The sequence below is a fragment of the Acomys russatus genome, chromosome 25 (genome assembly GCF_903995435.1).
Source record: "Acomys russatus chromosome 25, mAcoRus1.1, whole genome shotgun sequence".
Classification (NCBI taxonomy): domain Eukaryota; kingdom Metazoa; phylum Chordata; class Mammalia; order Rodentia; family Muridae; genus Acomys; species Acomys russatus.
Window position 1 is genome coordinate 11,943,563 of NC_067161.1, and position 18,314 is coordinate 11,961,876.

Genomic DNA, 18,314 nt, shown 5'->3' on the forward strand with positions numbered 1-18,314 from the left:
GTACCCTTAACTGCAGAGCCATCTCTCCAGCTCTCCACTATATGTGTGTGTGTGTGTGTGTGTGTGTGTGTGTGTGTGTGTGTGTGTGTATGTATGTATGTATATATATATTTTAAAATTTATTTTTATTTTTTATTTTAGGCCAATTGTGGTATACATCATGCCTTTAATTTCACAACAGAGGCAGAGGCATGCAGGATCTCTGTGAATGTGGCCAGTCTGGTCTTCATAGGCCGTTCTAGGCCATCCAGGATTACATGGTGAGAGTCTCTCAAAAACAAAACATAACACAACTTTCCCTCTCTCTCTCTCTCTCTCTCTCTCTCTCTCTCTCTCTCTCTCTCTCTCTCTCTCTCTCTCAACAGGCGTTCTCTGTGTAGACTAGGCTGTCCTGGAACTCACAGAGATCTGTCTGCCTCTGCCTCCTGAGCACTGGGGCTACACAAATTTTTCTTCCTTTTTTCTTTTTCTTTTCTTTTCTTTCTTTCTTTCTTTTTTTTCCCCGAGACAGGGTTTCTCTGTGTAGTCTTGGCTGTCCTGGACTTGCTTTGTAGAGCAGGCTGACCTCGAACTCACAGCGACCCACCTGCCTCTGCCTCCCTCTGTTTCTTTTTAAACGTTCATTCATGGACTTAGCGTTCACCAGTGGGTTGAGGTTTAGTCTTGAATTTTGTAAGCTCTTGGAGTGGCCTCAAACGCGTGACCACACAGGCACCACAGAGGATCGTCCCCTCTCTCCTTCCTTTATTCCTCCTTCCATACCCCCTTTACTTTGCGCTGCCAGAGACTTAACAGAGGCATTCCACAGTCATCCAGTTACTTTGTACTTGGAGACCTGCTCTTGTTTAGCTGCCCCGGGCCATCTTGAAGTTCCTCTGCAGCCCAGGTTGCCCTTGAATTTGTATTCTTCCTTCAGAGTCCTCTGTGCTGGGATTACAGGCCTATATCACCGGGACTGCTGCGGCCCAAGTCTTTCTACAGAGACTGATGTAGGAGACCCAAGAAATCTGAATGCCCACGTCAAGGGGACACAATGGTATGTGTGGTTCCAACGAGCCCTTCCCCCACCCAGATATTCCTGGCAGAGAGAGAAGTGACCTTTGGGCTCTGCTCCCTATCTGGGGCCTGGTCATAAATGTGATTTTTGGATGGAAAAGCACCCTGGTCTTGAAGCCCACATTGTTGCCACCAGCGTGTCACTTTTGTCAAGAGCAATGTACGCAATTAATAGAGGAGGCAGGACTGGCCGAGAACCAATTATAACAAACATTTCAGATATCTGCCCCAGAGCAGAAACATACATTCCATTGATTGGTGACAATCACTTCTGGTGTCTGTGCCCCCTCAGGTCCTGTTTTCTACACCTTTGGGGACCTTTGTGAAATGTCAATCTTTTGGGCCTTTGCAGAGCTCGGTCCCTGTAGTCTCGGCTCTGCCACACACACCTGGGTCCTGTGCAAAGAGAACCCAGGGCGTATCTTTTGCTGCTGATATTTGCTTTGTTCCGCTTCTCCCCTGGTACATAAGATGTCCTAAGAAAACCGTACAAACAATCCCAGAGGCAGCACCCAGAGATTAAGCAATGCTGTTCTCTCGGGGCTGGGCTGTGTGTGTGTACCGGGAGGCAAGATCTGCGGCTAAGAGGCTTGTTCTCGCTCACTCATAGCAGCACAGGGGTCCTCCGTCTCAGTCCGTGACTAGGTGGATGACTGAGCCCAGTTCCTGAATTGTGTCTAACAGTCAGGTTTGGGTGCTGACCGATCTTATAGGGTAAAGTTTGCTCTCCTGCCCGGTGTCTGAGGGCAGCAAGGGGAGGCAGTGGGGCGGAGGTGATGAGTCTCTGTCATCCCTCTGCAGAGACAATGGCGGGACCCGGCCCAGAACTGAATTGTTTGTGTACGTGTGTATGTGTGTGCGTGTGCATGTTTATGTGTAGTGTGTGTGTGTGTATTTGTGCCTGTGTTCATGTGTATCCACTGGGCAAGGGAAGGGGCTGCGAGTGTGCCTCAGTTTGTGGAAGACAGGATAGAGAGCTTATAGGAGTTGGTTGTTTCCTCCATCTTGTGAGCACACTGAACTCAGGTCTAGTTGGCCTTAGCCTCAGACACTTTTACCTGTTGAGCCATCTTATCAGGCCCTACTTTTTCATTCCCCCCCTTTTTTATTTTAAAGAAAACAAACGTGAAACATTTGTTGTTATTATTATCATTATCATCATTATCGTTATTATTATTATTTTTTTTGTTTTTGTTTTTTTGATACAGGGTTTCTCTGTGTAGCCCTAGCTGTACTAGACTCGCTTTGTAGACCAGTCTGACCTCGAACTCACAGCGCTGAGATTAAAGGCATGCGCCACCACACCTGCCTGCCTCCTTGAGTGTTAGTCCTGGGATTAAAGGCATGCACCACTGCTCCCAGCATATTTATTTATTTATTTATTTGTAACTAAGAAGAACCAGCAAATAGATAGGGTAAGAAATTAAATATAAACACAAGTTCTACCCCAGCCCTATTTATCTAAGGCAGTGTAGCCAAATGAACTCTTGGAGGTACCACTTGGTTAACAGAACCCCTTCTATTTTTCCTTTTCCCCCTTAAAGAAATGTTTTTTCAAGACCGGGTTATTCTGTGCAGCCTTGGTTGTTCTGGACTTGCTTTGTAGACCAGGCTGGCCTCAAAGTCACCAAAATCTTCCTGTCTCTGCCTCCTGAGTTCTGGGATAAAAGGCATGTGCCACCACGCCCAGCTTCTGACGTCTTGTTTAATAAATATTTTGAAGTCAAGGGCACTTGCTGCTAAGCGTGGCCTGATTTTGATTGCCAGGACCTATGTGGTGAAGAAGAGAACCAACTCCCACAAGTAGTGCTCCGACCTCTACACCCATAAACACTCCACTGCACACATACACCACACATCTCTCACACACACACGCATACACACCCATACACACCCTACCACACACATACACCACACATCTCATACACACACCCATGCACACATACGTGCACACAAACCCATACACACGCCATCACACACATATACTACACATCTCACACACACATACACACACACACCCATCACACACATACACCACACATCTCACACACATATGCACACACGCATGTACACACACCCATACACACCCCACCCCACACATGCACACACACACACACACACACACACACACACACACACACACACGCTCATACAGAATACATTAAAAAACATGTTTTTTAGGCCAGGTGGTGGTGATGCACACTTTTAATCCCAGAATTTGAGGCCAGCCTAGTCTACAAAGCGAGTCCAGGACAGCCAGGACTACACAGAGGAACCCTGTCTCAAGATAACAACAACAACAAAAACCAAAAAAAAAAAAAAAAAAAGAAAGAAAAGAAAAATGATTTTTTTTAAGGCAAAGTCTTGCTGTGTAGCTCAGGCTGGCCTCAAATCATGACAATTTTCTTGCCTTGGTCTCCATTGCAGGAGTGAGCCACTATGACAGCTTAACTTTGCTCTTTTTTAAGGGGAAAGGTTAAGATAGGATTATAATATATAGGCCAGGCTGTCCTTGACCTTTCCATCCTGCCTTAACCCCCTGAGTGCTGGATTACAGGAGTGAGCCACTACGCTTGGCTGGTGCTTTCTGTGTAATACCAGGTAGCATTCAGCATGGTGTACTGTTATCCTGGACCTTACCAACAGGTTTGGAGGGCCGTCTGAGGCTGGCAAAACTGTATAGATATTTTGCATAATACGCACCTGTGACCTACTTTTTGAGCAGCCTATACTGGATCCCACCCCAGAAATTCTGGTTTGATTGGTCTAGGGTGTGGGCCTGGCTCTCTCAAGTTCAGGTGATTCCCATTGCGTTGCAGCCCTGGCGGAGGGCCTGTTCTTCAAGCCTTCTCCTGAGAGTCCTGGGAGGGCAGAAAACAGGGGTCAAAGAGGGCACACTGGAGGAGGAGGGAGAGGATGCTGAGCAGCAGGGAGGGACAAGTTCCGCGTTTTTGCACGTCATAGCATCATAGCTGGAATCTTTTAGGTGACACTTTGAGAAACGGCCCAGGGAGGCTTACGGGCAAGGAGGGTTTTCTGCTGCTGCCGGCATCTCCCCTGCCTGGAATTTGTTAGACTCGGCCTTCCGGCTTCTCCTCCTAGGTTGCAGAATCAGAGTCAGCATCATAACGAGGCTCTCCGGGGACTTCTCGACACATTTGGAAGACACACGGCACAAGCTGAACACTGGGCTGCACACCTGCGATCCCAGCCCTTTGGGGTAGAGTCAAGAGGACCAGGGATTCGAGGCCATTTTTAGGCCACTTTCAGGTTTGGAGCATCTCATTGTAACACTTTCATCAACTGATCTCTTTTGTAAGAGAGTTTGTTTCGTTTGTTTTTGGTGGTTTCTACCCACCAGATCAGGCATCGCTATGTAGCTCTAGCTGACCTGGAATTCTCTCGGTGGACCAGGCTGGACTCAAACTCTGCCTCTGCCTCCCTGCTGGGATTAAAGGTGTGTAATCATCAGATCACACTATAGATGGTTGTGAGCTCCCATGTAGTTGCTGGGAATTGAACTCAGGACCTCTGGAAGAACAGACAGTGCTCTTAACCTCTGAGCCATTTCCCCAGCCCATAAAAGAATTTAAAGATAACATTTACTTAAAAAAAAAATTTCTCTCTCTCTCTCCCTCCCCCTCTCTCTCTTCCTCCTCTCTCTCTGTCTCTTTCTGTTTCTCTCTGTCTCTTCAAGATAGGGTTTCTTGGGGGCTGGAGAGATGGCTTAGACATTGAGAGCACTGACTGCTCTTCCAGAGGTCCTGAGTTCAACTCCCAACAACCACATGGTGGCTCACAACCATCTATACTGGGATCTGATGCCCTCTTCTGGCCTGCAGGTGTACATGCAGTCAGAGCACTATATGCCTAATAATAAATAAATAAATCTTTTTTTTTTTTTAAAAGATAGGGCTTCTCAGCCAGGCATGGTGGCGCACGCCTTTGATCACAGCACTCAGGAGGCAGAGGCAGGTGGATCACTGTGAGTTCAAGGCCAGCCTGGTGTACAAAGCAAGTCTAGGAGAGCCAAAACTACACAGAGAAACCTTGTCTCGAAAAACAAAACAAAAGATAAGGTTTCTCTATGTAGCTCTAGCTGTCCTGAAACTCACTATGTAGACCAGTCTGGCCTCTAACTCAGAGATCTGCTTCTGCCTTCCAAGTACTGGAATTAAAGGTGTGCACCACCTGATGACAACTTTTACTTTAAATTTTTGTTTGTATGTATGTATGTATGTATGTATGTATGTATGTATGTATGTATTTGAGACAAGGTCTAATTATGTATCCCAGGCTAGCTTTGAACTCACAGCAATCCTGCTACCTTAGCCTCCAGAAAGCTGGGATTATAGATACGATTTACTACTCCAGACTTTAAAAAACAAGCTTATTTTATTCTAGAAAGGACCTCAGTGCAGCTGGCCTCACCTTGCTGTGTAGACAAGGATGTCTGTGAACTTCCAAGCATCTTGCCTCTCTCTGTCAAGTGCTAGAATCACAGGTGTGCCCCATAGCGCTCAGCTTACGTGGTGTTGGGGTCAACCTGTGACTTCCTGCTTGCTAGAAAAGTTCTCTACAGACCTAGCCATGTCCCCAGCCCCTAAAAACAACTTCTAGTCCTGTCTTATAGATTTATTTGTATTGATGGTAAAGGCAGCAGAACTATATCTCATGCTTGGATGGAACTTTTTCACCTCTGTATATCACCACCACCACCACCACCGTCGCCACCACCACCACCGCCACCACCGCCACCACCACCGCCACCACTGCCACCCAAAAATTTTGTGCTTAAGCCATGCCTTTCTCCTATTAGGAACACCATGCAACACTTCTGTACTATTTTGTTTATCTTTTTAAAAAAAGATTTATTTATTTATTTATTATGTATACAGTGCTCTGACTGCATGTACACCTGCAGGCCAGAAGAGGGCATTAGATCCCAATATAGATGGCTGTGAGCCACCATGTGGTTGTTGGGAATTGAACTCAGGACCTCTGGAAGAGCAGACAGTGCTCTTAACCTCTGAGCTCTCCAGCTCCTATTTTGTATTTATTTATTTATTTTCTGAGACAGGGTTTCTCTGTATAGCCTTGGCTGTCCTAGACTTACTTTGTAGACCAGGCTGGCCTTGAACTCACAGCAATCCTCCTGCCTCTGCCTCCAGAGTGCTGGGATTAAAGGCATGTGCCACCACGCCCAGCTTATTATTGTAAATTTTTGAGTCAGGCTCTTATGTAGCCCAGGCTGGCTCAGAACTGATCACACTATGTAGCCAAAGATGACTGTGAATTCCTAACATTTCAGCCACTGCCTCCGCAGTGCTGGAATTAGAGACATTTACCACGATACCAAGCTTCTCCAGGTATTTTGAAATATACAATAAATAGAAGCTACAGTCACTTTTACTGCACCATAGAATGCTAAAATCTACATTTCCTATTTAACAGAGTTTTGGTCTTATTATAACTTAGTCTGAGCTGGGCGATGGTGGCTCACGCTTTTAATCCCAGCACTCGGGAGGCAGAGGCAGTGGGATCGCTGTGAGTTCAAGGCCAACCTGGTCTACAAAGTGAGTCCAGCACAGCCAAGGCTACACAGAGAAACCCTGTCTCCAAAAACCAAAAAAAAAAAAAAAAAAAAAAAAAAAAAAAAAAAAAGTCTGTCTCCCTCCTCCAGCCTGTAGGAACCATTATTTGTTACTCTGCTCTTTTCTTCAGGCCTGTACCTGGCTTATTTCACTTGCTGTAATAGGACTGTTTTCTGTGATGGATAAAGCAGGCTAGAATTGGTGCTAGGCCAAGACTTGGTTTAGCTTTAGCACTGTTGACACAGCCTAACCAGGAACAGAAAAACACCTGGAGCCACCACCTGGAGCCACCACCTGGAGCCACGGGGCCTCCAGTGGTGGGAGGTTCCTTAAGGGCGGCAGGCACAGGCTCCCAGGAGCAGTAACATGCAAGTGAGCTTCCGAACGAGGGAGGAACACCTGTCTGTAGAGTCATTTTCTAAGCATGGGGAAAACTCTTAACAAAACATTTCTTTTAAAGGACTAGAAGCAGAACCTTGCGGAGGTCACTTGTGCTGTTGACTCTCTCCAGCACAGAACGGAGTGTGTTAAGATCTGAGAGGCCCTTCTCTGAAACTCAAAGTTGTCAAAGGAGTGGAGGGTCAGTCATCCTGCAACATGTGTATATCCTCAAAGAAAAACACAATCCAGATGCTCTTAAAATATGCTGGAATAGAGCCAGGCGTGGTGGCGCACACTTTTAATCCCAGCACCCGGGAGGCAGAGGCAGGTGAGTTCAAGGCCAGCCTGGTCTACAAAGCTAGTCTAGGACAGCCAAGGCTACACAGAGAAACCTTGTCTCGAAACCCCCCCCCCCCAAAAAAAAAGTTATTCCCAGCACTCGGGAGGCAGAGGTAGGTGGATCTCTGTGAGTTCGAGGCCAGCATGGTCTGCAAAGAGAATTCCAGGACAGTCAATGCTACACAGAGAAACCTTGTCTCGAAAACCCAAAAGATAAAAAAATAAAAATAAAATAAAATAAAAAGAAAGAAACAAAAAAGATATGCTGGAGTAACTTCATTCTTTTAGGTTCTTTTTTTTTTTTTTTTTTTTTTTTGAGGCAGGGTTTCTCTGTGTAGCCTTGGCTGTCCTAGACTAGCTTTGTTGGCTGTTCTGGAGCTTGCTTGCTCTGTAGACCAGGCTGGCTTCACAGAGATCTACCTGTCTCTGCCTCCCGAGAGTGCTGGGATTAAAGGCGTGCGCCACCACCTGGCTCGAATATTTATAACTATTTCTTCTACTCTCAGTCATTCATACAGTGCTGAGTATTGAACTGAGGGCCTTATGTATGACAGGCAAACACTGTACTAATTCATCTACATTGCCCAGCTTCCCTTACCTTTAAGGCATCAACATCAGGACCCTCAATAAATATACATGCCTCATCAGTATTGCACATCTGGAAGCTCCCCGCGCCGACCCCCCCCCCCCCCGCCCTTTCTTTCTCTTTTTAAAAACATATTCTCTTATACAATGTATCCTGACCACAGCCTCCCCTCCCACCACTCCTCTCTGCCCTCTTCACTGCTCCTCTTTCCCAAATCCACTGCTCTTCCATTTCCCTTCAGAAGAGAGCAGGCCTCCCAGGGATACCAGCGGATCACGGCACAACGAGATGCAATAAGACTAGACACCAGGGCCAGGCGATGGCGGCACATGTCTTTAATCCCAGCACTTGGGAGGCAGAGGCAGGCTGACCTCTCAGTTCAATGCCAGCCTGGTCTACAGAGGAAGTTCCAGGGTAACCAGGGCTACACAGAAAACCCTATATTATTAAAAAACAAACCAAAAAGAAAAAAAAAGGCAATGAAATGATTTCTAATGATATTCTGCTGTAGTCAAAGATCGGTGTGTTTAGTGCTAGCTAGTTTTTTTTGTTTGTTTTTGTTTTCAAGACAGGGTTTCCCTGTGTAGCCCTGGCTGTCCTGGACTCGCATTGGCTATAGGACATTTTTAAAAATAGTGATTGATGGGGGAGGGACCAGCCCATTGTGGGAGGTGCCAATCCTGGGCCGGTGGTTCTTAGGTTCTATCAGAAAGCAGGCTGAGCAAGCTAGTAAACAGCCCTCCTCTCCGCAATGGCCTCTACATCTGCTCCTGCCTCCAGGCTCCTGCCCTGACTTTCCTCAGTGATGCAAATGTAAGCTGAAATAAACCCACATTGTTTTAGCCGTGGTATTTCACAGCAATAGTAACCCAGTTAGGACACCACCCATCTCCTTCCTCCTCTGTCACTGAGGCTGGACCAAAAGAGGAAGTAGTGCTTTCTGCCTAAGGGGTCTCAGTGCAGGAGGAACAAGATTTAACAGTTCAGGGCCTGGGATTTCTTCAGTTCAGCCCCATCTACCTGTGGCCCAAACTGAGTTCAGGAAGACAGCAGAATATTTTCTATAAAGACTTCATAAGAAAGTATCTGCTGAGCGCTGGAGAAACAGCTCAGGGGTTTGAGAACTTGCTTGGCATACAGGAAGTCTTGGGTACACGTGATGGTGCATGCTGTAACTTCAGGACCCCGTAGGTTGAGGCAGGAGGATCGGGAATTCTAGGTTATCCTCAGGTACATATGTACCATCCTGGGCTACATGAGACCCTGTTTCAAGGTGGGGGGTGGGGGTAGGGAGAAAATATCTGTGGAAGATATCATTAAGGCTCATGACAAAGCAACTGGAGAGATAGCTCAGCAGGTGAGAGTATCTGTTGCTCTTGCAGAGGACCTGGGTTCAATTCCCAGCACCCACCCACATGGTGGCTCACAAGCATTTCCAACCCCAGTTGTAGGGGATCTGATGTCTTCCCTCTGACGTCATGCCCACCAGGCATGCATGTGGTGCACACACACAATACATTAGGGCACAACTCTCACACACTTAAAGTGGTCTTTGAAAAAGTAACCTATGGGGCCTGGAGAGATGGCTCAGAGGTTAAGAGCACTGCTCGCGCTTCCAAAGGTCCCAAGTTCAATTCCCAGCAACCACATGGTGGCTCACAGCCATCTATAATGAGATCTGGTGCCCTCTTCTGGCGTGCAGGTGTACATGCAAATAAATAAATAAGTCTTTAAAAAAAAAAGAAAACAAACAAAAAATGACCTGTGACAAAATCAAACAGTACCCCAGACTCTGAATCATGAGGGGAAATATAACTTTTAAAGACAGAGTGCAGACATTCTGTGGTGCCTGAGCATTGCCTAGGAGGTCAAAGCATTTGGGGTGAGCCTGTGGAACCCTGAGTGTACGCCCAGCCGCCCTCTCTTCCTCTAACTAGGGCCTCTTGCCAGACCTCTACAATCTCTGAGAAGAAGGAAGTGCTGGGACCAGAAAAGGGGAAATATGATTTTTTTTTTTGTGTGTGTGTGTTTTTCGAGACAGGGTTTCTTTCTCTGTGTAGCCTTGGCCATCCTGGACTCACTTTGTAGACCAGGCTGGCCTCGAACTCACAGCGATCCGCCTGCCTCTGCCTCCCGAGTGCTGGGATTAAAGGCGTGTGCCACCACACCCGGCTGGGAAATATGATTTAAAAAAAAAAAAAAAAAAAGAAAGAAACCAAAAAACCAACCAAAACAAAACCTCAAGCCCTGTGCTGTGTATTCTGCCTTGTTTTGCTTTTGCCATGCTAGAGATTGAACTCAAGGCTTTGCACATGCCAGCCAAGCACTCGTCACTGAGCTGTATCTTCAGCCCCAAGATGAAGCTATTAAATTAATATTAATTAATTTGTTTTCTGAGACAAGATTTCTCTGTGTAGCCCTGGCTGCCCTGGAACTCACTCTGTATACCAGGCTGGCCTCAAACTCAGAGATCTGCCTTCTCTGCCTCCTGAGTGCTGGGATTAACGACATGCATCACCACCAACCTGCTAAGTTATTTATTTATTTGAGATAGGATCTCACTATGTAGCATGGGATAGCCTGGAACTGGCTCTGTAGATCAGGCTTGCCTTGAACTCACAGAAATCCACCTGCCTCTGTGTCCTCAGGCCTGGGATTAAAGGCCTGTGTCACCATGCCTGGCAAAGATTGAGCTTTTAAAAGGACAATAAATACTTTCTTAAACCTGTTTTGAGACAGGGTTTCTCTGTGTAGCCCTGGCTGTCCTGGAACTCATTTTGTAGATCAGGCTGGCCTCAAACTCATAGAGATCTGCCTGCCTTTGCCACCCATCTCCTCTGTGGGAATAAAGGCATGGGCCATCATGCCTGGCAATAAATATTTCTAAAAGCCCCAAACAAATGGAACTCTATACATCTCATGCAAGCCATAGACAAGCCGTGCAGGACCACACTGCACATGAGTGTCTCCAGCTTTATCCCCCCGCAGAGAGACCACAGGAATTTCAGATCCCAAATGGCATCTCTGATTTCACCAGATAACCCCTCTGCTCCTCTTTTCTAGTGTGCACAGTGCCCTGATTTTTATGTAAGGAAGAGAAGCTGGTTCCCTGCAAAGCCTCTCACTGAGTCTCTGTAGAGAACTTCCAGGAGAGGTTTGTGTATTTTTAGCTAGCAGTGTGATCGGCAGTGCCACCTTTACAATGAAGTAGATTGCCAGAAAAGATACTGAGGTGTTTCCCTTACCATGAGTCCACTGTAGAAGGTTCTGGACGCCCAGGAAAATATAATTAGAACACGATTTAATTTTCTTTTTAGGAATTCATCATGTTGTTTAATTACACCTCCAACATGTCACATAGGAGGGCCATAACAAGAGTACATGGTTTAATTTTAAACACCACACATAGAACTAAGTAAACCTCAGACATGTCTAGCATAGTCCAGGATCCTGTGAGCAAAGCTTGGCTTCCCCTACTGAGGACAGAAAATGAGTGAGCAGGTTCCAGAAGTCAGAGGTCCCTGGAGGAGGCTGTGACCTTGGTCCTCAGTGGCATCTTTGACAGGGTCATAATAATGCAGCAAAATTGTGACATTAAATAATGAATGACACAAGCCGGGCGTGGTGGCTCACGCCTTTAATCCCAGCACTCGGGAGGCAGAGGCAGGCGGATCGCTGTGAGTTCAAGGCCAGCCTGGTCTACAAAGCGAGTCCAGGACAGCCAAGGCTACACAGAGAAACCCTGTCTCGAAAAACCAAAAAAAAAAAAAAAAAGAATGACACTAACTTCGCCCTCTTGAGTGCTGGTATCACAGGAATGTGCCCCCACCACTGAACTTGACTTGCCTGTTTTTTTTTTTTTTTTAATTAGTGAAAGATTGGAGAGACGGGTCAACAGTTGAGAATACTTGTTGCAGCCGGGCGGTGGTGGCGCACGCCTTTAATCCCAGCACTTGGGAGGCAGAGACAGGCGGATCACTGTGAGTTCAAGGCCAGCCTGGTCTACATAGTGAGTCTAGGACAGCCAAGGCTACACAGAGAAACCCTGTCTCGAAAACCAAAACCAAACCCAAAACAAAACAAAAAAGAACACTTGTTGCTCTAGCAGAGGACCCAAGTTCAGTTTATAGTACCCAGATGATGTCTCACAACCATCCAAAACTCGGGTCCCGGGGAATCTGATATTCTTTTCCAGGATGCTTGTAGGCCACAGGCATGCACGTGCACACACTCATGCATGTAAAATAATGAACAAAATAAATCTTAAAAAATAAGTTCAAGGTCATCCTAGGCTATAGTAAATTCAAGCCCAATCTGTGCTGCATGAGACTAAGACTCTGTTTGTTTTTTTGGGGGAAATTGAGTATGGAAAGCAAAATAAATAGTCATAGTTGCTATTCAAACAGTGTAGTAGATAAATAAATATATGAATTCAATAATCAATAACCCAAGTTTTGTTTTGGTTTTGGTTTTTCGAGACAGGATCTCTCTGTGTAGCCTTGGCTGTCCTGGATTTGCTTTGTAGACCAGGCTGGCCTTGAACTCAGTGATCCCTCTGCCTCTGCCTCCCAAGTGCTGGGATTAAAGGCATGCGCCACCATGCCCAGCTCCCAGCCTCTATTTTGAAGCAATGTAAAAACGTCTGTCTGTCTGTCTGTCTATTGTGTGTGCTCTCAGGTTTGTTCGTGAATATGCCAAAGTAGTAGAGGTCAGAGGGCAACTTGCAAGAGCTGATTTCTCCTTCCACTGTGTGGTCCTGGGGATTGAATCAGGGTTAGGCTTGGGGGCAAGTGCCTTTACCTTCTGAAACATCTTGCTGCCCGTTTAAAAAATAAAGTTGAACTGGGCATGGTGGCCCATGTTTTTAATCCCAGCACTTAAGAAACAGAGGCAGGTGGATCACTGTGAATTCAAGGCCAGCCTGATCTACGTAGTGAATTCCAGAACAGTCAGGACTATGTAGAGAGATCCTGTCTCAAAAAATAAAATAAAATTGAGGTGAAATTTCTACCACATAATATCAAATATTAACCATTTAAATGTGAACAGTGCTGTAGTGAGAATTTGTGAATTTTTGGTTTTTTTTTTTTTTTAAGATTTATTTATTATTATGTATACAGTGTTCTGTCTGCATGTACACCTGCAGGCCAGAAGAGGGCATCAGATCTCATTATAGATGGTTGGGAGCCACCATGTGGTTGCTGGGAATTGAACTCAGGACCTTTGGAAGAGCAGGCGGTGCTCTTAACCTCTGAGCCATCTCTCCAGCCCAAATTTTGGGTTTTTTAAAACACAGAAATAATAAAATAATAATAATATTAAAAGATTTATTTATTGTATATGAGTGCTTTATCTGCAGAAGAGGGCATCAGATCACATTGTAGATGGTTGTGAGCCACCATGAGGTTGCTGGGATTTGAACTCAGGACCTCTGGAAGAGCAGGTGGAGCTCTTAACCACTGAGCCATCTCTCCAGCCTAACACAGAAATATTATAAGACTATGTTTTCATTTTACTCCCAGCTGTGGGGACAGGGGGCTGCTTCAGATTGTCCGCAGCAGCTGACTATGATTTGCCTCGTGCAGAAGAGTGATTTTGCCAGCTGCAGAAAGTTTCTGTGATTATGTGATGATGTTTGGAATTCTGGGGACTTTTCAGAGGGTATATAAATGCTAGAGCCCTGAGAGGGGGAGTTGTTGGTTATTCAGGGTCTAGTGATTGAGAGTGAAACGGGGGCGGGGGAAGGCGGGGCAGATAAAGGGTTGGGAAGAGAAGCACCCACAAAGACACTAAACCCAGCTAGACAGTGCCTTAGAATGTCAGCACTGCCAACAGGATTAGCTCCACTTCCCAGACCCACTGGCCACTAGGTGTCTGCCTGCCCTCCTCTATCACATTGTCTCACTCCTTTCCTTTGGCTGGTCTTCACTTTGATTCCATCTTTTTAATGTTTAAAGTTTTAATGAATAGCCAAATCAAAGCTAACGACTCTTAGATATTAGGCCATGTGCTTTTAGGCACTCTTCTTCTTCTTCTTCTTCTTCTTCTTCTTCTTCTTCTTCTTCTTCCTTCTTCTTCCTTCTTCTTCTTCCTCTTCCTCTTCTTCCTCCTCTTCCTCCTCCTCCTCTTCTTTCTTCTTCCTCTTTTTCTTTTCTTTTCTTTCTTTCTTTTTTTTTTTTTTTTGAGACAGGGTTTCTCTGTATAGCCTTGGATGTCCTGGACTTACAGGACTCCTCAGACTCACAGTGATCCACCTGCCTCTGCCTCCCGAGTGCTGGGATTAAAGGCGTGTACCACCACGCCCAAGCCTGGCAATATTCTTTTAAATTGTTTTTTATTTATGTGTATGTGCTACTTGCTGTGTATAGGTACATACATGCATGCGATGCCCCCAGAGGCCAGAAGAGGGCACCAGACACTCAAGAACTGGAGTCACAAGTAGTTCTACACCTCCATATGGTGAACCTGGATCCCCTGCAAAGTCTTCAATGTCTCACAAGACCTATGAACTCCAAACTAGAGAGTCAGTGAAGAAGCCAATAGTAACTGTGAAGTCTCAGAGTGAAAATTAAACATGGGTGAGCATAGCTGTCATGATTCTATGCACCAGCCTTTGAAGCCATTCTTGCCAGGCATGGTAGCACACACCTTTGCTAGCTTTTTCGGGCGGGGGGGAGGTTTGAGACAGGGTTTCTCTGTGTAGCCTCGGCTGTCCTAGACTCGCTTTGTAGACCAGGCTGGCCTCAAACCCACAGCGATCCGCCTGCCTCTGCCTCCCGAGTGCTGGGAATAAAGGCGTGCACCATCACACCCGGCCACCTTTGCTAGCTTGCTTTCCTTCTTTCTTTCTTCTGTTTTCTTTTCTTTCTCCTTCTTCTTCCCCCCTTCCTTTCTCTCTTTCTCTTTCTGTTTTTGGTTTTTCAAGACAAGGTTTCTCTGTAGCCCTGGCTGTCCTGGACTTGATTTGTAGACCAGGCTGGCCTCAAACTCATTGAGATCCACCTGCCTCTAACTCCCGAGGGCTGGGATTAAAGGCATGCACCACCACACCCGGTTCTACTTTTTGTTTTTTAAATAAGAATGTTCGGTTGTTCTTTTATTAATTTTTGAGAATTTACTTGCTGAAGCTTTAGCCATAACTCCCTGTTCACCCCCTTCCCCCAGGGCCTCTCTGCATAGCCTTGGCTGTCCTGGAATTCACCAGGTAGACCAAGCTGGCCTGGAATTCAGAGAGATCCACTTGCCTCTGCCTCCCAAATGCTGAGATTAAAGGCATGCACCACCATGCATATCCCCAAATTACTTATTTATTTATGAGGTGTATATTGCCTGCATGCATGTTTGTGAACTTCATGTGTGCAGTGCCAGAGGAGGCAAAAAGAGAGTGTCAGATGTCCTGAACTGGGGATACAGACAATTTTCAGAGACCATGCCATTGCTGGGACTTGAACCCAAGTCCTCTGGAAGGGCAGCTTGTGTCCTTAACTACTGAGCCATCTCTATAGCCTCTGCTTTTGTTTTTGGAATTCACACTCTACAATGACAATTTCTTGCTTTTATGGTGCCACCCAATATTAAATGATAGACCCTCTCGTTTCACTTAATGCAATCTTTTTAAAATTTTTTCTTGCTTGTTTTGTTTTTCAAGACAAGTTTCTCTGTGTAGCCCTGGTCATTCTGGAACTCACTCTGTGTACCAGGCTGGCCTCGAACTCACAGCAATCCACCTGCCTCTGCCTCCCAAGTGCTGCGATTAAAGGTGTGTGGCACTACTGCCTGCCCTGGAAATGATACTCTTTGCCAGTTCCTTTATGTAATTTTTGGTTTTGTTTTGTTTTTTGAGACAAGGTTTCTCTCTGTAGCCTTGGCTGTCGTAGACTCACTTTGTAGACCAGGCTGGCCTTGAACTCACAGCGATCCACCTGCCTCTGCCTCCCAAGTGCTGGGATTAAAGGTGTGTACCACCACACCCGGCTCCTTTATGTAATTAAAAAAAAAATTTATTCTTCTTTTATATGACTTTGTGTTTTTCCGCATGTACATCTGTGCGAAGGTGTTGAATCTCCCAGAGCTGAGTTACAGACAGGTGTGAGCTGCCATGTGGGTGCTGGGAATTGAACCGGCTCCTCTGGAAAAGGGGCCAGTTCTTAACCACTGAGCCATCGCTCCAGCCCTCTTTATGTAATTTTTATCTGTTCTTTCTTTTTCCTGCTGGGGATTTTCTTAGTTACATGAATTGGTGGGCAAGCATGGGTTTGAATCAAACACTTCAGAGCATGGCTACTTCAAAAACTGGGCTAAATTAGGCTGGTGATGTAGTTAGCTTGGTAGCATGTCTACGTGGCACACACAAGGCCATGGGTTTGACTCCCAGCATCGCCTATGCTGTCCATGTCTGTAATCTCAGTCCTCCAAAGGTGATCAGAAGTCAGTGTCATCCTCCTGTGTGCGGTGCCAGCTCATTCCCCAGTGATGAATAAGTTAGTTTCAGGGGTCCGCATCTGTAATCTCAGCACTCCCCAAGTGGAGGTAGGAGGGTCAGGCATTCACGTCATCCTGGGTACATAGGGAGTTTGACTAGTTCTGTGAGAACTTGCCCCCTTGCCCCAAAAGAAAGAAAGAAAGAAGAGAGTGGATTGGTGAGTAAATGCTTTACTGTACTCACAACTTTTCCCTCTAGAGCATTGTTTTGTTTTTAATTTTCAAGTTTCTCCACTGCCTTACAGATGCAAGGAGAGTGAGGCACTAAATATATCTCACTTACTTACTTGAGAGCTGGCAAAACATGAATGAAACTATGTGACATTCGAGGTCTTTATTAGCCAGTGGCCGAAAGTCTTTGAAACCATTTCATCTGTCATTGGCATTCTGCGAGCGGGTGACCTAAAAATATCCGTCAGCTCCCCAACAGGCCATTTGTCAACAGCATGGTGTAATTATAATGAGCTTTATTGACATCATAAAAATGGGATGCCAGGTGGTGTCCATTTCCACTTGTCTAATTGAAGAAACGAAAGATCTTGTAATGTGGAGTGAACTCAGCCATCTGTCAAGCAACAATAAAATTTGGTCATAGCTGCGACCTTGGCTCCTAAGGTGACCATTGAAGAGGAACAGAATTTTATGATGTGAGTGACTCAACTGACTTATTTCAGTCTTAGCTCTAATGCCGACAGAGAGAGTGGACCACTTTATTATTATTTCTTCAGCACTCCCTACTCTAAAGCTGGGTGACTGTGAGTAAATCAATTGGAGCGCTGTCTAAAATCATAAGCGAGGTACTGAAAGAAGCAAAGAGTCGGGGCTGGAGAGATGGCTCCATGGTTAAGAGAACTGTCTGCTCTTCCAAAGGACCTGGGTTCAATTCCCAGCCACCACATGGCAGCTCACAACTGTCTGTAATTTCAGTTCCAATGGCTCTGACACTCTCACACTGAAATACAATTAAATTTAAAAAAAGAAGAAGAAGAAGCAGGGAGTCATGAAATTATACTCTACAGCATTTTGTTTGTTCGTTTCTTTTCTTTTCTCTTTTGGTTTTTTTGAGGCAGGGTTTCTCTGTGTAGCCTTACCTGTCGTGGATTCCCTTTTGTAGACCAGGCTGGCCTCGAACTCACAGAGATCCTCCAGCCTCTGCCTCCCGAGTGCTGGGATTACAGAAGTGTGCCACCACTGCCCGGCTGTTTGTTTGGTTTTTATTTTTTTTTCCTTTAAAGATTTATTTATTTATTATTATGTATACAGTGCTCTGTATGCATGCACACCTGCACACCAGAAGAGGGCATCAGATCACATTATAGATGGTTGTGAGCCCACCATGTGGTTGCTGGGAAGTGAGCTCAGGACCTCTGGAAGAGCAGACCATGCTCTTAACCTCCAAACCATCTCTCCAGCGCCCCCAGCAGTTTGTTTTTGAGACAGGGTTTCTCTGTTTTAGCCTCAGCTTTCCTGAAGTCACTCTGTAGACCAGGCTGGCCTCGAACTCAGTGATCTGCCTGCCTTGGCCTCCGGAGTGCTGGGTCTAACGGTGTGCGCCACCACCGCCCTGCAACGACCTTTTGAAGTTGGAGTCAACATATGTAAACACATGTTTTTAAAAAAATCAGAGATTTGAGCCGGGCGTGGTGGCACAAGCCTTTAATCCCAGCACTCGGGAGGCAGAGGCAGGCGGATCGCTGTGAGTTCGAGGCCAGCCTGATCTACAAAGCGAGTCCAGGACAGCCAAGGCTAACACAGAGAAACCCTGTCTCAAACAACCAAAAAAACCAAAAATAAATAAATAATAAAAATAATAAATAAAAATAAAAATAAAAAACCAGAGATTTTCTATAAAACTGTAAATGAAGTTCTGGTGCAGA